Source organism: Antechinus flavipes, chromosome 3, assembly GCF_016432865.1.
Source record: "Antechinus flavipes isolate AdamAnt ecotype Samford, QLD, Australia chromosome 3, AdamAnt_v2, whole genome shotgun sequence".
NCBI classification, from domain to species: Eukaryota; Metazoa; Chordata; class Mammalia; order Dasyuromorphia; family Dasyuridae; genus Antechinus; species Antechinus flavipes.
The window spans coordinates 393,671,024-393,693,163 of record NC_067400.1 but is presented as its reverse complement, the minus strand read 5'-3'; the positions used below and the strand labels follow the sequence as shown (position 1 = coordinate 393,693,163).

The following is a 22,140-nucleotide window of genomic DNA, read 5'->3' as shown; positions in this document are numbered from 1 at the left end:
GTTTATCAAAAGTGATTGACAAAACTCTTTATAACAGATAATTAAGACCTATTTAAATGTTAATTTTTCTTGAAGAAGGTACATGGCTTTAATGGAAAAATAGTCATAGTATTTTCTATTTTTTTCCCTTTCAAAGTTACTCCTGTTTCATGTACAATGTCTGCTCATGATGATTCTGAATTATATTCTTATTCATAGGTGGCATAAATAAAAAGTATTATGTATGCATGTTCTAGGAAACAGTCCTTAGTTGGCAGCAATTTATTAACTTTAATTTCTTGAATGTTAGTGCTACAGAATAAGGTAATGAATGATTACCACAACAAATCTCTCATAGAAATTTCCTAAGAAAAAATACATATGTACAAAATTAAAAAAAAAAATAAAGGTACTGTTGATCAACAATGTTGTTTGATGATCAGATGAAAAATATAAGTTCTTTTAAAAGTTGATAGTGGGGTGGGGGTGAGGTGGGAGGAGAGAAGCTAGGTGGCACAGTGGATAGAGCACCAGCCCTGAAGTCAGGAAGACCTAAGTTCAAATTTGGCCTCAGACACTTAACAGTTCCTGGGCAAGTCACTTAACCCCAATTGCCTCAGGGAAAAAAAAAAAAAAAGTTGCTAGCAGGGTGGATTGAGAAAAATTATTGGTTATAAATCTGATTTAACCTTTCAAAATCATTATTTTGGAGTTTGGAAAGGTACCCTAGTTAAATTAATTACACATCTTATTCAATTCAATAAATACTTAAATACTTATTATGTTATTATAATATAACATTATTCAGTGTTGGGAAGTATGTTGGTGCTCGGGATATTTAAGCAGGGCATAGGTAAAGCATATATTTGAAAATGAAAGTGATATAAAAACAAAACATATCAATAAAAAACTCAAAATTTTTCCTTAGAAGAGACATTTTACCAATTCATCTATCCCTTAATTCTTTGCTAAGAAAGAATGTATTTTAATCCAAAATAGTCTTTCAAAAATTTATGCCAAGGAAAAATAAAGTATTTTCAATACAAGTGACTGTTTTAGAAATTCTGCATTGAAGATGTTAATTTTCATTGAAACTAATAGATAACACTTTTAACAAAGAAAGAGAAAATGTATTCACATTCACACTGAGCCTACCAAACTCAACACATTCTGTATTAATGTAGCATTTTCTTATCACTTCCTGTTTTAAATGTCTACTGAGAGATTTTTAAACTATTTTTTAAAAAACAGTCTACTTCATTATCTCTTTTCTTATTCCCTGTTGTGCAGATAAGTGTCTTGATTTTTTTTTAAAAGATATCTGATATACTTTCACTATGCTCAGGCAATGGTAGTTGTTCATTTTCTGAACTACTTTTTCTTTTTCTTTTCCTCTATCTTCCCCAGCTCCCAACCCCCTTTGCTTTCATCTGTGAATGCTTCATCTTTTATATCTTGCCTGGAAAAATCCTAAGTTAAATTAGAGTACAGGAAAACTTGCATTTGTGGTAGTTATATTTGCTTTAAAGTAAACCTTAGAGAGCTTAATATTAATTTATTTTTGCAGGAAAAGACAAAAAAGAACTTTAGGCTCCTGCTGAAGTATAGAGTACTTATCTTATTATCCACTCTATTACCTTAATACAGGCAAAATGATTGCAGTGGACCATGGGGAAAACAGTGCGTTAGGGCATACACCTCTGGGGAGACCTAATAGCTGAAGTCAGTCTCTTTATGGTTTTCTTATTATTAATGCAATATAGAAGTTGCTAATGTGAAAGTTCCTTTAGTGTTAGTGAAATTAGTAGCTTCTCAAATGTAAGTTCCTATCATTTAGGAAATGTGCTAATATGATAGGAAAGTTATCCATACAAACTGAGACAATTCTGGGACAATATTTGTTTCTGCAGCAATAGAGCTGATTATTTTGAGATTTATTGAAGAAGGGAATACAGAAAACGAGGAGATGATGCAAATAGAACAGAACCTATTTTAATAACTTGTCTTCTAAAAATTTCACTATATTTCTAAAGAGCAGCCATTGTTAGTAGATTTTAAGTCAATAGACCTAAGAAGAAACTAAATTCAAAAAGAATAATGTCCTCAATTAGCAAATCTCTTGGGTGCCAGGGAAGCTAAGCTAAGAGACTAACATGAAATTATATGAAGCAGAGATGTTTCTGCCCATAGCTGCATGACAAAAACAATTCTTTGTTCAATTACTATTTGTTATCACATTTCTGAACATTAGCCACCAGGAAAACTGTAAAACTTGGACATTTGTCTTCTGTCTATTGTACCCTTTCTCTTGGTGGTCACCCACCTCTCTTCCCTATTCTTTCTTCATCTCTTTACTTGATTTCCTCAATCAAAAAAGAAATGTTTCAACTTCTCAAAACGCCAGATTTTTTCATTGACATAAAACTGTGCTTGTCTGAACATAAACCTGTAGGCAATTTCCTCCCTCAATTACATCTTTGTCTCTGCTGAGCACAGATGGACCTACCATAATATGAATTTGAAACTGGATTTGTGTAATTTTAAACTTAGCCCAATCCCTATACTCTTCTATCTCTGCCTAAAAGAATCCAAGAGACATACTTATATCTAAATTGAATTAATATGTGATAACCTCATACTATAATATTTCTTAACTGAGTTTCTAGGGTATATCTGATAATTCTCCTATTGGCTAAGAAGTTTCTGTAAAAAGTAGGGAATTAGAATGAATTTATCTTCTTTCTCAATATTGATATTTGGCTTATAGTATTGAAAGCTGGCAGGGATCCTTTTTTTTTTTTTTTTTTTTTTTTTTTTAACATTTTAAGTAATGATATAGTTAATTCATTGGATGATTCAAAAAATTCAAAAAAAAATCCAAATTCACAAGTACAAAATGGAGGAAGCTTGGATAGCATTCACCAATCTGAAAAAGACCATAGGTTTCAAGTGAACTGAAAGCTTAATATGGTCAATTGAATGATATAGCAGGGAAACTGTTAATATGAACATAGACTATGTTAAATAAGCCATAAAATTGAGGACTAGGGAAATGGATATCTTTTCCCCTTTATTCTGTTCTCATCAGACTGTGCCTGGCATCCTGTATTTAGTTCAAGGAGTCACATTTTGGGAAGAGTATTAATAAAACTGGAGAACATTGAGGACAGTGACAAGGAAGAGAAAGAGAGACAGGAGGATTGGTTGGAGATACTGACAAAAGTTAGACTAGAGGAAGCAGGGGAATGAGAATCATTGAAATCAAGTTTTTGAAAAGTTTTTATATGAACCATGGGTCAGATTTATTCTGCTTAGTCCAAGAAGGAAGCTTTAGGTACAATGAGTGAGAGTTGTCAACATTTAATTTTGATGGGCAATCTTCCAACCAATTAGATATATTTCCAAATGTTCTAGGTTGGGAGAGATAATAGCGTCCTCTCTCTTGACCTTTTTGAGCAAAAGACAGATGATCATTCTAGTAGATTCTATAGCAAGGATGTTTGTTTAGCTTACTTGTGGGACCAAATGGTCTATTAGACCTCTTCCAACTCTAAGATTCTGATCATGTGTATCTGAAGTACAAAGAGTTTAAGTGATTTGATCAAGGTCATAAATGTAGGAAGTAACTAAGCCAGTTATGAATCATGGCCCTATTATTATGTTGAAATTACTTTCAAGGAAAACTAGGACCAAATTGATTTGATATGATTTAATTATGTTCCCATTTATATTTATATAAGAATAACTATTTTTTTCACTTTTGACTTAAGATGAACCACCTACCTATTTAGAATCAGTTTCTTTTTTCCTAAAAGATACTTCAAGACCCATAAACATTTTATGATTGTTATTCTCTTCCTTCATTCTTGATTTCCTATCAAATAAGTGTTATACTTTTAAAAAAATAATCCTTTATGTCCTTTTTAGTATTTCAATTTTATTTTTCATGGAGTCTTTTGGGAAAAACATGGATGTTTTCTTTGTTTGAGGACTGAGAAACAGTTTAGTGTGCATACTGGTCATGGGAATTGGGATATCCTGAAAGAAATTAGACTTATCAGAAATAAATGGGATTGTAAAGGCAAAAAATGAGAACATTAATAAAATCTGAAATATGGTTCACTTGCCAAATACTTATTAAGGCTCTTGATATGATTACTAGATATATCATCAATGTGGAATTGCCTAATACAAAGGTGAAGTTAAAAAAAAATTTGCTTAAACATTCTAGTGAATGTCAGCAGCTAGTATAGAGTCATGAATATATTAAACACTCAATAAATGTTGAATGAATGTAGGAACTTAATTATAGTATAGCTATGAATGGACGTCTCATTAATGTTTTATAATTCTTCACAAACTAGTGAGAAATGCCTCACTTCTTCAACTTATATATGACCTAAAAAGAGTCAAGACCAACTTTATAATACCTGCCTTCAATCCTGCCAGTTTTCTTTTTATTTTAACTGGATTGGTTGCTCAATGACATTTTAAGGTGTCTGTTATCAATAGAAAATTTTGACCTAAAAACAATCCAAAAACCATTTATTGGACAACATGCAGTAAATAATTACTTAATAACTAAATAATAGAACCTTAAGTATATTTTCATTGAATGACAGATTTTACTATGCAGAATAGGGGTTCAATTGAATTCAATAATTACTTATTAAGCAAGGCACTGACTGTGCTTAACACTAGGGAGATAAAGAAAATAATAATAAAAAAAACTTTTCTTAAGGTGCTTACTATAGGGATACTACATTAATAAATACAAGTTATATATCACTTATTCAAAGACATTGGGGTATGGGAGATAAGTAGATCAGTAGGACTAGAGTAGAAATAATCCTTTTGAGGGAGGTACCACATCCTGGAGGGTTTTACATATTACGTTGAGGGTTTTTTCTTTTGCCCTAGAGGCGATTGGGGAAAAATATTTTAAATAAGACCTTCAATCCCAACCTTTCCTTTACTGCTCTGGTCTATTTTCATGCTCTATTTTCCTCTCTTCCACCTGCACAACCAAGATAGACTTGACTAATGGATGCTGTTTGCAGTTCATCCAAAGGCTAAAGCACTTTTAAGCTATCGTTTTCAAGCTATATTCATATTTTTGATAACATACCCAATTTTATTGTTAAGAACCCCCATTACAACTCAGAAGAAAACACTGGTTGATAAGCATGAAAAACAATTTCTTTAACCTACATAATCCAATCTGTACAAAGAGAGGTCATATGAATAATAAAAATACAGTTTTATTCTATTACTAAAATGCTCAAAACAGGAAAAGTGGCATTTTGGTTTGATATTTCTATAATAAAGAGAGCTTAATATCACAGATGTATTTGCAAGATCTGTTCCTAGTTTTGTGGGGCTGAAATTGTTTGAGGGATGAAAAAATAAAGGTATAAAGAAAACAAGATGCTATTGATAGTTTTCCATTTTGGAGGTTTTGAAATATCAAAAAGTGAATTAATTCTAATATCATTACTACTCTTTCACATGTTTTAAAAACCTAAAAAAAAAAATAAGCCTATTTAAAACCCAAGAGCCATGTCCATGATTGATCAAAAGCAATTTCAAATTAAGCACTTTTCAAATAGGGGATTATTTTACAAAAGTTAATTTTTCACAATTAAGCTGACTTGCTAGAGCTTGACAAAGTCCCTTTAGAAATCACTTATAATTTGTTGGCTGCTCAACAACTAAAAAATAGTTGAACATATTAATATAAGGCTACCATGTTGAGGCACAATTCTATTGTCATCACTCAGACCTGATTGATTTCAGTCAGTTCAACCCAAGGTAGAACTGAAGACACTTAGTTGTTTAAAAAAATGTCATTTGATCGATATCATGCATGGCAGAATTCATTCAGAATGGGTAAAGTTGCCAGTTTACTTCAAATCTCATATCATATAATAACATGTCAAATTTAAAAACAAATAGCCTTTATAGTTACTAATAAATGAAAGCTTTTATTATAAGTTTAAGATATTAATTTTTTTTCTCTTTATTGATGAATAAGAATTTGATAACTTTTCAATTAAAAAATTTAAAAAATGTCACTGGAAAAAAGTGAGAAATTATCTTGAGATGGGGTAAGCATTAAATACCACTGAGATTTTAGTATTATAAATAAAAACATGGGGTAACTATTTGGCGTAATAGACAGAGCACCAGCCCTGAAGTCAGGAGAACCTCAGTTCAAATCTGGCTTCAGAGACTGAACAATTTAAATTATTTCTGAGAGAAAAATAGCAATTGACAAACATAGATCAGAGTAGCATCATATAATGAAAAGAGGCCTGCATTTGACCATGGCAAATTTGCTGTTGCTGTTTAGTTGTTTCATTTGAAGCTCACTATTCATAATTCCATTTGGGGTTTTCTTGGCAAAGATACCGAAGTGATTTGCTATTTTCTTCTCTTGCTCATTTACAGCTGGAGAAACTGAGGCAAACATAGTTAACAGACTTGCCCAGGGTCACAAAGCTAATAAGTATCCGAGGTTGGATTTGAATTTAAGTCTTCTTGACTCCAGGCCCTTCCTTCACTGAGAATCTCTATCTATAAAATGTAGAAAATAATGCATTACCTTTCTTTCAAGGTGGACTTTAGGAAAATGCCTTGTTAAAATGCTTTAGACTGATGAATTACATTATCATTAGATAACTATGGCAGACTGGGGTTAGTCTACCTGGGTTTTTGTGTAAGCTGTTGTCAGCCAAATATATCTTTTGTTTCTCTCCTCAGTAAAACAAACCTAACCATAAAATATGGTCTCTGATGCTGAACTTTCTGTTATTTAAAACCCTCTAGTAACAGGAAATTCTTCCATTTTATGATATAATAGCAAATAAGAGTCACAATGATAACTGCTTTAAGAACAATTTTGAAATATTTTTGAATTTCTAAAGAAAGAATACAGCTGCTAAGAGCAGTAGTCTCTACCTTGCTTAATTTAGTACTCTATAAATAAAAACACACCAACAATATATGTGAATTTCTTTATATCTATTCATGGACAATTGACTAAATTATTGTGTATACTTAAAAAAACACAAATAGAAATTTAAAATGATGAATTAAAGAAGAATAAGCCATATCATTAAAATATTTATTTTGTTTATTAGTGGTACTGAATCCTTTAACTCTCATTAACATTATCAAGACTATTTTGTTTTTGTTTTATTTATTAATAACAGTACAAATAATAATTTATAATATTTTAATGAGAACAGTTTGAATAGATTTTATTATTTAATCAAAAAACCTGTGCATGTTGTAGGGAAGAGAGAATACTTACAAATAATAATTGTTAATGATTAGTTATTCAGTTAATGTGATCAATGTGACTAGCCAAGCTGGTGAATTTATTTTTTAGATACTTTTAAAATCAAAATGTACACACTGTGACAATCAAACAATAGGTTATGTCTGTGGACATAACAGCTTTTCAGAAGGAATTGTTTCTCTTGTGTATAGTCACCACGCACATGCAAAAAAAAAAAAAAAGCAGAATAAATTATCTCTCATTTCAATTCAGAAGCAAGTTTTCAGTATAAATTTATTTATTTTTTTCTTTTCATGAATTCTGTTTAATAGATGGTTGGAGCATCTACATGGCTCAGTGGCTAGACTGCTAGGTCTAATCTTCCCAATTTGGCCTCAAGCACTTACTAGCTGTGTGACCCAGGGCAAGTCACTTCATCCTGTTTGCCCCAGTTTCCTCATCTGTAAAATGAGCTACAAAATACAATGGCAAAAAATTCCAGGATCTTTGCCAAGAAAACCGCAAATGGGTTCATGAAGATTCAAAAACTGAAATGAATGAATAACAATTAAAAGATGGTTTTATATCAGCAGTAAGTTGACCCAATGGATAGAGTACAGGATTTGGAATTAAACTGACCCGAATTCAAATCTTGCTTTAAATATTTATTAGATCTGAAAACTTGGACAAGTCACTTTCTTTGTGTCTTATTATTTATAATAACATTTATTTCATAGGGTTTTTGTGAGAATCAAATGTTCACCAATTTAAAGCACTTTATAAACTTCAAAGTGCTACATAAATTCTAGTTAGTATCATCACCATCATCATCATAATTAATGTTTGAATATTTTAGTTGTGTTTTCATACATGTGGGAACTGAATGACAACCAATTTGGAAGGAAGAGAAATAACAGGTAGCAAAATTGGAAAGATAGATTGGGAGCAGGTTGTGAATGGTTTTAAATGCCAATCAGAGGAGTTTATAACTGAACCTCTACTCAATAGGTGGCTATTAGAGTTCATCAAGGAGCAACACAAAAGAGCCTGAACCTTTGAACAGTGTCTCCTTATTCACAGAGAAGCAGAGCCCTACTTTAATAAATTCCAAAGTCAAGAGATTAGCTGGAAAAATGATAAAACAATAAAAAAAATACTTTACCATAGAAACCTACTATAGTGCCAGGGAAGACAAAAATACAAACTCTGAAAATAATAATGTGAAATGAGCTACACATAAAGTTTCAAAGAAAAATTCTAATTGAGCCTAAACCCAGCAAGAATTTCTAAAAGAGTAGTTGAGAAAATGTTAAGAAAAGAAATTAGCGTGATTCAAGAGAATTATGAAGACAGTTAACAAATTATTAAAGAGATGCATGCGCATGCACACACACACACACACACACACACACACACTACTGAAGAAAATAACACCTTAAAAATAGAACTGAATTAATGGTAAGAGAGTTACAAAAATTCAGTGAAAATAAATTTCAGTGGGTCCCTGAGATCATGCTGTTACTCTCTAACCCTTAATGTACTGACCCCATTTGTTTTTACCTAAAACACTGGGGTCATGTCCAAAGAAACAGATACCAAATCCTTGTTATTTATCCTTCTCATGTCTGTACAAATTAAAACCTTTTGTCCAATAATTCATGAGTGCCTCATTTTGTCTCAACATTGAAATAAGATAATATGATAAAGTAGAAAGAGCAATGATTTGGCTAAAAGAGGAGTTGGGTTAAAAATCCCAGATCTCCCACTCTCGGCCTTGATCTATAAACTTAGACTCATTTATCATCTGTAAAAGGAGGAAATTGGATTATATTACATCTAAATTTTTTCCCAGCTCTAAATCTACTGCCTTAAGGATACTCCATTTCTCCTACTTATGAAAAATGAATAATATAAGGAGTTTAGCTTTCTAATCACAAATATATATTGAGCCAACTATATTCAAGGCATTCCTCTATTTATCCTGAGAAATCTGAGGGGACAATGTACATACTTCTGATTGCAAAAGCTAAGGAAGAAGGAATAAAAATTAGAAATAAGAGGGTACCTGACCAAAATATTATTTGGTCAAAGGTTGGAAAAAAGAAAAATAAAATGACCTTGAGAAAAATCACAAAGGTTAAAGCATTTGTTTTAGCATTAAAATAAGAATTGATGGGTTAAAAAGAGGGGGAAAAAAACAGAACATAGCATTCTTTAAAGAATAAGAGGCCATTACATTTGGCCAGTGGTGTGAGACAAACATTATGAGCACCTTTCACAAAATAAAAATTAAAAACACAAACATACATAACATCATAAAGTGGACCTGAAAAGCTGAAGTGCTGGAATAAGTCAGAAATTGACTTCAAACTAATCAATATGTCTACTTACTGAAAACATTAGTTCAATCTAAAACTGTGAAATAGAAAGAATGAATAAATGTGGAAAAGAGGCATTTTAGAAAGAAACTAGGATTAAAAATAGAGAGATCTTTCTATCAGTGAATTGATAGTTAGCTAGAGAAGTACAAGAAACATTCTTGTGCTTTCAACAAAGAAAGAAAAAATAACTTTTACTTTTTACATTTGGATTATGATCATCATAATTAAACCGAATTCCTTACATTTCAAATTTTAAAATTCACTCTTCTTTTTCTTTCTATATTTTTTTCAACAAATGCTATAGATGTTCATGCTTAGTTAGTTAGTGAATTATAGGATGTTGTAAGCAAAGCCATTTTATGGTTTTTTTTTTGTCATAATGCAAAAGGACTAAAAAAAAAGTGTTTAATATCTGTGAAAGTTTTCTAACAAATGTATTCTGAACCAAATCTAATCCGGAAATCTCAATTTTTTTCAACAAATCATTTATTTGTTTGTTTATCTCATATGCATGAGAAGACAATGCATATAATAGTCAAGTTTATGTGCACATAGGAGAAATGAGGATATTTGGTTTTTAGACCTCCATGACCAATTGCAAAATAATTTATCTTATTTCATAAGCAATAAAAGGGTCACAAGACTTAACTTGTTGACTGAAAAAAAACTGTGTTCAAATATTTTAAATACAGTTTCACTAAACATAATTATATAAATTGATATTTTGGTATGCTTTTAAATATATTTTTTCTTTAAGATAAAGAAATCCAATGTAAATTGTTTTGTAAAGTACATCAAATATAATTAATAAAGACCAAGAAATTCAACATTTTTTCTTTTTGTTTGTTTGAAGATCTTTAAATAATATAAAATAAGAATTAGTGACAAGAATGGATCCATTATTTTTTAAAGTTTCTTTATTTTTTTCCCACTGAACTAATGTTTCAAGAAGCTATACTGTCAATATGAGTTCTGAAATCATCTTTGTTTCTCAGTTCCTTTACTGTCTTTGATTTCTTCCTTGAAGGGCCCATAAAGATGATATATTCTATTCATCCTAGATTTGTTTTACTTGCCTTGTTCCTCAAGTTGGACTGCATAACCAATAATGTAAGCATCATTATTCTTAAATTCTCTTCTCCCTTCATCTTCTGTCATTCTCAATCTCCTAATTATTAATTCTAGGAAACCACTACCAGTAGCTTTCTTTGCCTCTATTGTGTTTATTGGATCTGCTATAAATTTATTCTAAGTTATCACAGCTGGGCCATCAATAGAATTATACTATAATTTCTTCATCTCATTTGGATTTTACCACATTTTACATGAAGGCTATTCTACATATTTTAAAAGGAACTTTTATTAATACTTTAACCATCCCCTACTTTTCTCATTTTTAGGAAATTCCCTTCTACTCCTTTAATAAGAGAAGAATGAAGCCATCAAACTCAGTTCTTTCTTTCCGTACCTTTCTTCTACATTCAATTTTTTTTCTGTGTCTTCATGTATCTTTTTTTTTTTTTTTGGCTCCTCTCCTATCTCAAAGAAAGAGGAGGCTCTCTTCCTTTTAAAGACAATAAGAGCTCAGATTCCTATAGTGTTTTAAGGTATGCAAAGTACTTCATATACCATAGCTCATTGAACTTAACAGCAAGCCTGTGGGAAGCCTACTACAGGTATGATCATTCCAATTTTACTGATGAAGAAACTGACGTTCTGACAAACTAGGTATCCTGCTGGTAAATATCAGATGTAGTCTTGGGACCTGGCTTTTCTAAATATAAATCCCCCAAGGTACTAATCTCCTCATCTCTTATGAACATTCTCACAATAGTCTTTCCTGAATCTTGCTACAGAGGTAGCATTCTCTCTCTCTTTCTCTGTCAGTCTCTCTATATGTATCTATCTATCTGTCTCTGTCACTGTCTGTTTCTCTCTCTCCTTTCCTCTTCCAGTATTATAGAATTCACAAGTGATGCTTCTTTTTCTTCATTACTCATTCATCCTTTAATTCCTTGCTACATAATTGTATTCCACACCACTCTACAAAACTTCTCTACAGTATCACCAGTGTCCTCTCAATTATTAAATCAACGATTCTGTTTCAATCCTCATCCTCCTTAAATTATTTTGTATATCTGATTGTTTCCTCCTTCATGATAATCATTTTTCCTTTATTTCCTTCATATGTCAACATATGTCAAGAATAGTTCATGTAACAGTTCAATAATCAGTTACACTGATTTTGCCTTTCCTGTTTCCTTCAGTAGTTCTTGCTCTTTGAGAGGTACAGTGACATAGTGGATACTCGGTTTTTCTAGTTGACCATTAGACATTTCTATTTGAATGTTATTTATTAACATTGCCTGCAATACCATTTGTAGGTTGCAGAATTAGAACCCAGGAATTGCTATTGAGGATAATGAAACACAGTATTGGAAATTAATGGACCGTGCAAAGGTTCCATTTATAGCTTCTTATCTATATGTTGGTAATTGCTGTACTTTTTTCTTGAAGAGGTCCAAAATGACATCACTATGTTAGAGTGAAATTACAAAGTGTCTGACTAATATGAGCTTGGAAAACTCTTTCACAAGTCAGACACAAATAGTCACTATGAATAATTGGGTTGGATTCTCTAACTCTGAGCCTCAAGTTTCTTCTGAGCTAATTCAATTCTGCTTGCTCATAAAGCACAGCACTTTCTCTGATGAGGGCACGCCAGGCTGGACAGCCCTGTGCCAGTGTCTCCCATGCCATACAATCAATTGTAATGGTCCTGACCATTGAGCTTGTCTGTGTATCACTTTTTCTCACCACCTTGTGAGCACTTGCCCTGTGTGAGTTCTCCATAAAATAAATCTTTTTGGCAAGCATACATTTGGCATTCAAACAATGTGGCAGGCTCTGTGGCGTTGTGCTCTCTGCAATAGAGTTGGACTGCTTAGCAGGTTAGTTTGAGAAAGGACCGCAATGTCTGGTATCTTATCCTGCCAGGTATCTTCCAGGGATTCTTTCTAGGCATGTCCACATTGATAATGAGATTGACACAAGCATTGCCAGGGCTAGTTCGGTATTTGGGAGGCTCTGAAGGAAAGTGTGGGAGAGAGGTATTAGACTGACTACTAAACTGAAGGTCTACAAAGACATTGTCTGATCTCATTATTGTATACCTATGAAACCTGGACAGTATATGAGCACTTTGCCAGGAACTGTCTTGGGAAGAGTCTAAAGATTACCTGGCAGGAACTATAGATTAATAACTAAATGACCAACCTAATTCACAGGAATGACCACATTAAGTTGCTGCTCATGAATCTTTAGAACCTCTTGTCTGTATTTCATATAAAGTATGCTAAGTTTTATAGGTAAACATACGAAATTGTTCATAATGCAGGTTAAAATCTTTACTTTATCTCACATTATTACCTTTCACGGCCTCTGTGCTCCAGCCAACCTGGACCATTAATTGTTTTCTGTACAAGTGCTTCATTACATCTTTAAGAATTTGTTCACACCACTTTTTTTCCAACCTGGGAAAAACTATTTCTCACTCTCATACTTAAAAAAATTGTTTTTGTTATTGTTCTTAAATTTTTACTCTTTATTTGAGGTCACTTTCAAATTGAGCTTACTTGGTGAATCATCCCTCAGTCAGAAATGATCTTTGCCTCTTAAGAACTGGTAAAATACTTATTTTTCTTGTGCCCTTAAAATCTATGTAATATTTTATTTTCCCTTCTATTTGGGAAACTAAATAATTCTCTTTGCTCTTATTTTGTCTGGCTCCTTGCAACATTCTCATTCTTAGTTGCAGTAAATATTTTTAGGCAAACATAGGCATTGGGGGTTCTTTATTTCACATATAGACTTTTAATACAAGGCTCTGTCCTTGAGTCATTTTTTTCTTTTCCCTCTGTACTATTAAACTAGGTGATCTCATCAGCTCCCATAGATTCAGTTATCCTCTCCATTCAGATATTTCACAGATCTATTTATCCATTGCTACATATTACTGCCTAATATACAATACTGCCTATTATATTAAACGGGATGTTTCATAAACACATTAAACAAAATATGCTCCAATGGAAATTCATTACCTTTCCCCTCTTTTCCCTAAACTTTCACTGCTTTCTAATTTCCCTATTATTGTCAAGGGTATCTCCAGCCTCTCAGTCACTTAGGCTTGAAACCTAGATATATATTATCCTTGATTCCATTCTTGCACTCACTCTAGCACCCTATAGAGAAAAACTATTGCCAAGTCTTGTGATTTCTACCTTCACAACATTTCCACTTATGCATTATAATTGGTACTCCCTGTCTTTCTCCCCTCTCTAATCTATTCTACTCTTAATTCTCAAAGTGATGTTTCTGAGATGTAAGTCTGACCATATCAATTTCCCATTCAATAAATTCCAGTGATTCTCTTTTACCCTCTAGAAATCAAAAATGAAATCTTCTATTTGACTTTTAAAGCCCTTCATAATGTAATTGCTTCCCATCTCTCTGGTTTTATACTTTTCTTCCTTCATATACTCTTAAGTTGCACTGATATTGAACACTTTCCTAGTCTTCATTTTAAATACTTTTTAAAATAAATAAATAAATAAAATGGAAAAAAAAAAAAAAAAAAAACTCTTAACCCTGTACTTGACTATATCCCATTCCTGGTATACATTTCCTCCTTATCTCTACTTCTGTTTTCCCTGGCTTCTCTCAATTTTCAACTAAAATCCCAACTTTTGAAAGAAGCCTTTTCTAGTCTCCCTTAGAGATTGTCTTCCCTCTGAGATTGTCTTCAATACTATATGCATATTATACATATACATAATACATACATATTATCTTCAGTAACTATATATCTCTTTTAGGTATATAGTTGTTTGCAGGTCATCTTCCCCATAAGAATGGGTGCTCTTTGAGAAGAGAAACTATTTTCTTCTTTCTTTATATTTTTAATGCTTAGTATAATGCCTCATATCTAGTTAACTCTTAATAAACAATTATTTTTGACATAGTATTTTTGAAAGGCATGGAGACCTGAAATGAACCTAAATGAGACAAAAATGAAGGTATGTTGTCTATGCTTTCCAGGTATTTCATTTTTCTGTTCAACAACTTAAACTCAAGTGACAATTTCTACCTTTAATTCTCTTTCCTCCATTGTTACATGACTTTTGTTATGTACATTTCTATTTTATAATCAAATGAAATGAAGAGGGAACTTTCTTCAGAAAAAGCCTATAATGTGATTCAAAGAAAATAATAATGAAATAAAGGACTATGCCTTAGGTATCTTTTGTAGGACACTGATAGAGACATGATATGATTATCTTTTTGCAGCACCTCTCTGTCCTTTTAAAGAGCCATAAATCTGTTTTGTGTATGAGGAAGCACCAACCCATCAGATTTATGTAGGTATTGACAATCACACTGGTTCATGTGCCAATGTAAGGAGGAAGAGGATTTAGTTCTTATAAAAGCTTTCTATCCTAACATATCCCTAAGCCAAAGACAGGCAGCATATGGAGACAATTTTACTGTATTAAATTTATTTTTGAGAAAAAAAAATGATCACTTGAGAATGTAAATGCTTTCCAGAATCACAGGAAAGCTATTCAAAATGAAGAGGGAGCGGACCTTGCAAAGGTTTTGAAGCATCATGTGAGCACAAAGCCAGACTGCTTTTTTACACTGGCTACACACATTGCATTCTGGTTCTACCCTCACCTCTAGTCATGGACAAAAATAGAGGAAAGGTTTTTTACAACATCCCTGAACCTATAAGGGAATCCAAAGAGTCCAAATGCCCAAGATTTTCTGTCAGAGAGGTCACATGACTGAAGAAGGGATTTGCTTGCATAACAGAACTCCTATCCTGAGGAGAGGAGAAATTATTCAGAAGAATTTCTAAAAACAGAAACTGTGTTTTAGGGACAACTTACATTTTTTTTTTACACCCGTCATGGCTGGCTGCATCCCAGGATAGGATGAATGTACTACAAAGAAGGAAGGTTTCCTCCTTTCTAAAAAGTATTGTGTATTAAATGAAACCTATTGGTAGAAGGTAATAACCAAAAAAGAAGATCATATTCAGGGCCAGCCAAGGTGCTGGTGATCTAAAATGTAGCTCAGGGCACCATGTCTTAAGAAGTGCCCAAATTTGTATAGCTTAAGGAAATGGCATATCTTAAAGGAACAAATATTCTCTTTGGCCCTGAGCACCACTAACCCTAAGGCAATCTTAAAGACAGAAGTGGTCACACAGATGATGGAAGCCTTTAAAAGAAATACTTCACTAGCCATTAAATACAACTGGAACAGATTTTGATTCATTCTTAACAAATTACCTGGATCTAAGTTCTTCTGCAAAACCTGAGGGTATGTGGTTATCTGACCATGTCATGAGCTGAACTTCTGCTAGAAATAATGTCTAATAAGAGATCTTAAGAAAAATGAATTTAGCAGTTACTTTCCTGATGGATAGGATTTTACATCATAAAGCCATGAGTTTATCTGATCTGTTGATTACTACAGAGACCAAATAAAGCACATACCCACAGGAAAATAAATGCTGTGTTCTTTACTTTATCAAAGAACTGACTGAAACTTTTAACTTAGAATCTATCAGTCCTTCAACTTTTAGGAAATAAAATGAGAGAGAAAAAAACTATAATCTGACATGTACTTGGTAAATATTGCAAAATTCTAGGGTCCTTGTCAGTGTGCTATTGATTTCAGTCTGTATTTTTTGAATATTGGTATGGCTAGCAGGATAGAAATATCATACATAAAAACATTCATTCTTCCTAAACAGATGAAGCTCCCAGTGGTAAAAGAAGATTTAGGTATCTCTGAAGATTTCTTATCACTGTGCAGCATAACTCTCTAATGGTTCAGTGCCTTGGAGGGTCATCTGAGATCACTTATCATATAAATCAAATAGGCGGCAGGCTCAGAGAGAGGTAGCCTATAGCAATTTCATGTCTTGCTCTCAGACATCAAATCTATCTTCTAAGAAGACTATAGAGAAGATACCATGCCACTTGGTTTACACCATCTAAATCTGGGTATTAACAAGTCTTAGAATACTCCCACTAAGTTTAGATTATTTTAGGATTCACTTGGGGAATAACTATTTTTAGTTATAAGTCTAGAATACAGATTCCAAATGTTTGATGGACTGGAAAAAGAAAAGGGGGAAATAGTATACTAAGAGATGCTGAATGCTTGAAGGAATTCTCCTGATTCATTGATGATATAGGGTAAACAGAAAATCCTGGGGCACACAGCAAGTGTCTGAATGATGAATTATCATTAAACTTGAGTGTCTTTAAAAAAATACAATGGTTTTCACATGGTTGGTACTGAAATAAGTTTCATGAAACAAACTGCATAAACCCCTCAAAATCCAGTATTCCAAAAAGAGTCCAAATACAGAATTTAGTGGAATCAATTGCTTTGGATTCCCTTCACCTCAAAGACTGTTTTCTCTGAACCTTCCATCTTATTTTTTACAAATAGATGGTATGCTTTTCACTTGGAATTTCTCAAATTGCAGATGTGGACAGGGGAACAAATGCATCAATGCTATCTAAAAAACAACATACCACTACTGCTAAAAATGGAAAGGAAAGAATTTTATGAATTTACTTCATTGCATGACAGAAAATTTTAGGTACCAAGGGTATATTTACATTAATGAAACCACAGACCTCTTTAAGTACTTGAATATACCTATTGGTCCTTTGTCTCAAGGTCTTCAAAATGATTTATATTTCCCAAGAAATTTATCCTCAAAACATCCTGATAGTGGACATTACAGCTAGATAGGTGAAGCTATATGAACCAAATTAAATTGAACTTTGGGTCTTTATCTAATGCTCTGCCCACTATATAAAGTGGCAATTGTATCTATGGATTGGATTTACACGCAAATTTTATGGGTTGAGACCAGTTATTATGGATATAATACATTATTGCCTGCATCCCGTGCCTGCTCTAGCCTTATTCTTTTCTTAGCCATATGAACCTAAAAAGAAATGTGGAATGCACAGAAGCCTTGATTTGTACATTATCAGGAATAGATCAGAGCTTAGCCTTTTTGTGACCAAAATATTCTTACACAAAATTACTTTCTCACTGGACAGAAATTGGTTTCTCATTATTAGCATTCTTGGTAGTGAGACCAAGGATTGAAAGCATTTTCTGACCACATCTAGAGGCAACCATATTTTCTGAATCTCTCATTACTCGGTGTTATAAATAGAACCCATGAATAGTTGCATAACTTTTACCCTTAAGTTTACCACTTGAACAATAATCCAAAAGTATATGATTTAGTAACAAAACAAAACAATAGTTTCATTTCTGATATAGAAGGTTATCAGCAGCTAGCTTTTCCATCTCCATATCCAGATGGATCCATTATCACTACTTATTTCCATTATCACCATTTATTTTTAACATCATTTGTGTCTGTTGTATCACAATGTACAACAGACTTTCAGTATTTCATTAGTGTAAAATTTCCTCCCAACAGAAAGACTGGGTCTAAGCTCACTGTACCTCATTTACTTCAAGTTCCAAGCTACCATCACATCATCAAGTTTTTTGGAATATTCTATTTTTTAAAATTCCATTATAGAAATAGAAACAGGAGTTTCCTTCACCTTTGCATATCAGCTCCCAATAATCACACATCAGTCTCACAGGAAACAGAGCTCATAAGGGATTTTATAAGAAAAAAAATATGTAGATATTAGGTAAGGCATGATTTTAGGTGAAAAGATGGGCTAGTTGATAGTTTTGAAATATCCTCCTACTTTGATTCTGGTCCTTAAAACTGCTTTACAGAACATTTGCTTATTCTCAAATTCTCAGAGAATCAAAGATTTAGAGAATTTTAAAGACCCTCAGTGGCCTTCTACTCCAATTCATTCAAAATAAAGTATGACATAGATAATGGCGAAGATTTTGTGGAACTTGAGCTAAGTTTTAAAGGGAGTAAGAAATTCTTTGAGAGAGAACTGAGGAAGGAATGTACTCCAGATATGATGGACAGACAGTCCCAAAGCATGGAGATGATAAGATCCTGGATTTATAGCAAATGCTTACTTTTCCATATATCTACCAATAACTATAGGAAAAATTAACCCATGAACTATCATTTTCAGTTCTCAGAAACTGATGGGATACTGTGTATGAGGAGCAGATAAAAGATCAATTTGGCTGAATTGTAAAGGGTATGAAGAACTTTAAAAAACAAATATGAGTTTGGGATTATGTTTTGTCCTAAAGACAATAGGGAGCTTTTGTAAACTCTTGAATACAGGAGTGATGTGGTAGGATCTTCATTTGAGGAAAATTTCTTTGGTAGCTGACAGGAGGATGAATTGGCGTAGGGAGAGATTTGAGTTAGGAAGACCAGTTAAGAGGTTATTGCAATTGTCCAGGTAAGGCCTGATGGCAACCTGAAAAAATGATGGCAGTATGATTAGAGAGAAGAAATCCAACATAAGAAATGTGGTGGACATAGAAATGACTTTTTTTTTTTTTTTTTTGCAACTGACTGTCTATATAGGTGAGGAGCCCTTAATTGTGATTCTAAGTTTACAAACATAAGAGACTGTAAGAATAGGAAGTTCATGACAAATATAGGCATTGATTAGCCAGTCATCTTTTATGCAGAAATTCATACACTTATTCTGCAAATATTCTATGCATGTACATATATATGTCCTCCTATGTTTGTGTCGACCTTCTCTAGAAATTACAAAGAGAGCACAAGACTTTATCTCCAGTGGCTTGCATTTCAGTTGAATAATTAATTAAGACTATTCCATCTAAATGAGTATAACTTATATATATACTACTAATACCTCATCTACCTATATTTCTATAACTGTATCTGAAAGTTTTGATTAAATAATAACAATATAAATAATAATGATATGATAATATAACAATAGCATTCACTAGATCTTATTAGGCACTGTCCTAAATACTTTACACATAACATCTCATTTGATCCTTACAATAACCCTGGAAAGTAGGTGCTGTTATGATTTCTATTCTACAGATGAGAAAACGAAGGCATAAAGAAAACGAGGCACAAGAGTGACTTGTCCTAGATCTCACACAATTAGTAAGTATTTGAGACCAGATATGAAAACAGGTCTTCCTGACTTGAGACTTAGTATTCTATCAATTGTATCATCTAAACAGACATGTTTATTGTAAAAAAGATTTTTTAAAATTTGGAATTCACTTTAAACTTTATCGTTGTTATTTTTGTTTTTGGTTTAAATATTAGCAAATTCCATTTATTGTTTTAGTCCTTTACATATTGTTCCCTTTTCATGGAAGGATAGGAACAATGAAGTTGATAAAAATAATTTCTTATGGATAAACATTGATGTTGTGGGAGCAGTCTCTGGGGAGTCACAATGGGCGTGAAAAGAATAGTGTGACTATGAAAGGAATAGAATAAATGCTATTACTATACTAGTGGGCCATTGGCTGTTTTGAGAGATGTAGGTAACATGGGAGTAGAAGTGAAACTTCAATTGTTAGCTAGTTGTATACTGAAAATGGAAATGGAAAATCAAGAGGACACTGAAGCTCAATTTCATGTCCATTCAACAGCCCACTGTAGATTTCCAAATTGGGAAACTAGCACATCATTTTGATCTTTCATCTCTAGCTTTTCATTTCATTTTCCACTTACAAATTTGGCAGTCCCTGAATGATATATAAATATGGTGTCATTGTACTGTGGGGTAGGGGCATGTTGCCGGAGACAGATATCTTGAAAAGAAAATGAGATTGTAAATGAAAGACACATTCTAACCAGAAGATAGACTAGAGAGTTCGGAGTTTTAGCAAACCCACTTAAGAATCTAAATGAGCTTTTTTCAGTCATTTATTATAAACTAATTCAAGTCCTTAGGGCTGTATGAAAATTTGTGGAAAGCACCTCTTAACTGGCCAACTGTCAATTAGCAAAGGAGAAAATGTCTGAAATGTTCCATTATGCAATGATCAAATAAACCAGCTTTGATAACTGTAATAATGGTAATATAATTTATAAAAACTGCCCTTGTTTTAGATTTGAAAATAATTCATAATCATTGGTCATCTCAAAAAATCTACCATGGAAATCTACAAATGTAACTGCTCAATGAAGTCAATTTATTTTTTCTTTTTTTCTCAAACTTTTTAGGTGATCTAATATAATGAGAAACAATAATCATTAAGGTTTGCTCATGCTAATCTAATTTTCTGGATGACTTATTCACCTTTGAAGGCATATCTTTATTCTATATCCTTCCTCATTAGATCTGGCAATAATTAGGTCAAGACTGATGAACAAAAGTTGATCAGATGATCATGCCTTAGGGAATGGAGAATATATAACATGCTTTATGGTTTTAAGTTTGGGTTCTATTCCTGTATATTTAGCCACAAAAATCTTCTGTGTTTGATAGATTTTTTTCAACAAAAGTTGGATATTTTAGAAGAAAAATTATATTTTTCCAAATTGAAATACTTTAATTCCCTTCATGTCAACTCTATAAAATGAACAGAGACAGAAAAGAAGCAGTCTGTCTTAAATAGTTATATATATAATGTCTTGTCCTTATCTTGGTATTGACTTCTAATCTCTTTGGGAAAATAGCAATTCCTAAATACAGCAAGCTACAAGTATTGGCTATGAAGAAGGGGAAAAAATAATTACACCTTATTTCTTTCAATTGTGAATTACTTCCTTATAACTAATTTCTCAAATTTGAAATAAAAGATTTAGCCATTTAGACAGTGTGTATATTTCTTTCATCAAAAACTATTTTTATGTTGTGAATTTGGACAGTAGTATAATGAATGAATATATTATCATGCAAGTGGACGTGAATCACAGAATCTCCCTTGTTCTCAGTTTCTTTATTGACAAAATAAATCGTTTGGACTAGTTGTCTTTTAATTTGATAATAATAATGATTATGACAATAATGATAGCTGACATAAAGATAGCACTTGAATATTTGCAAAACACTCTCTATAGTACTTCATTTGATTTTTCTAATAATCCTGGGAGGAGGTTGCTATTATTATGTCTGTTTTACAGATAAGAAAATGAAAACTGAGAAAAGTTAAGTGACTTGTTTAGGACCACTCATTTAATAAATGTGTCATGTAGTCCTGAATCAGGAAGGTTCAGCTGGCTAAGTGCCTGGAACATCTGAGCCATTTAATTTTTTTTCCTATTGCTTGCTGATTGACTCCAAACTCAACTTTTTATCCACTATTTTACCTAGCTTTCTCTGCTATTCATATAAAAGCTCAGGAATGTCAAACACAATGCCATTATTGATGAGCATTTTTTCACCACTTCCTTTTCTCTTCCACCTCTCCAGCTACATTCCAAAGAGATTTCAGAGCTGCTTTTCCTAAGCACCCCTCCATTAAAGAACTAATTACCTTTCTAGAGAG

General features: G+C 32.6%; 1 protein-coding gene across 1 annotated transcript in view; it reads right to left on the bottom strand.

Moving 5' to 3' along the window:
• Window positions 1–22,140, bottom strand: part of TMEFF2 (transmembrane protein with EGF like and two follistatin like domains 2) — a 281,645-nt gene that overhangs the window by 137,950 nt on the left and 121,555 nt on the right. The window lies entirely within an intron of this gene.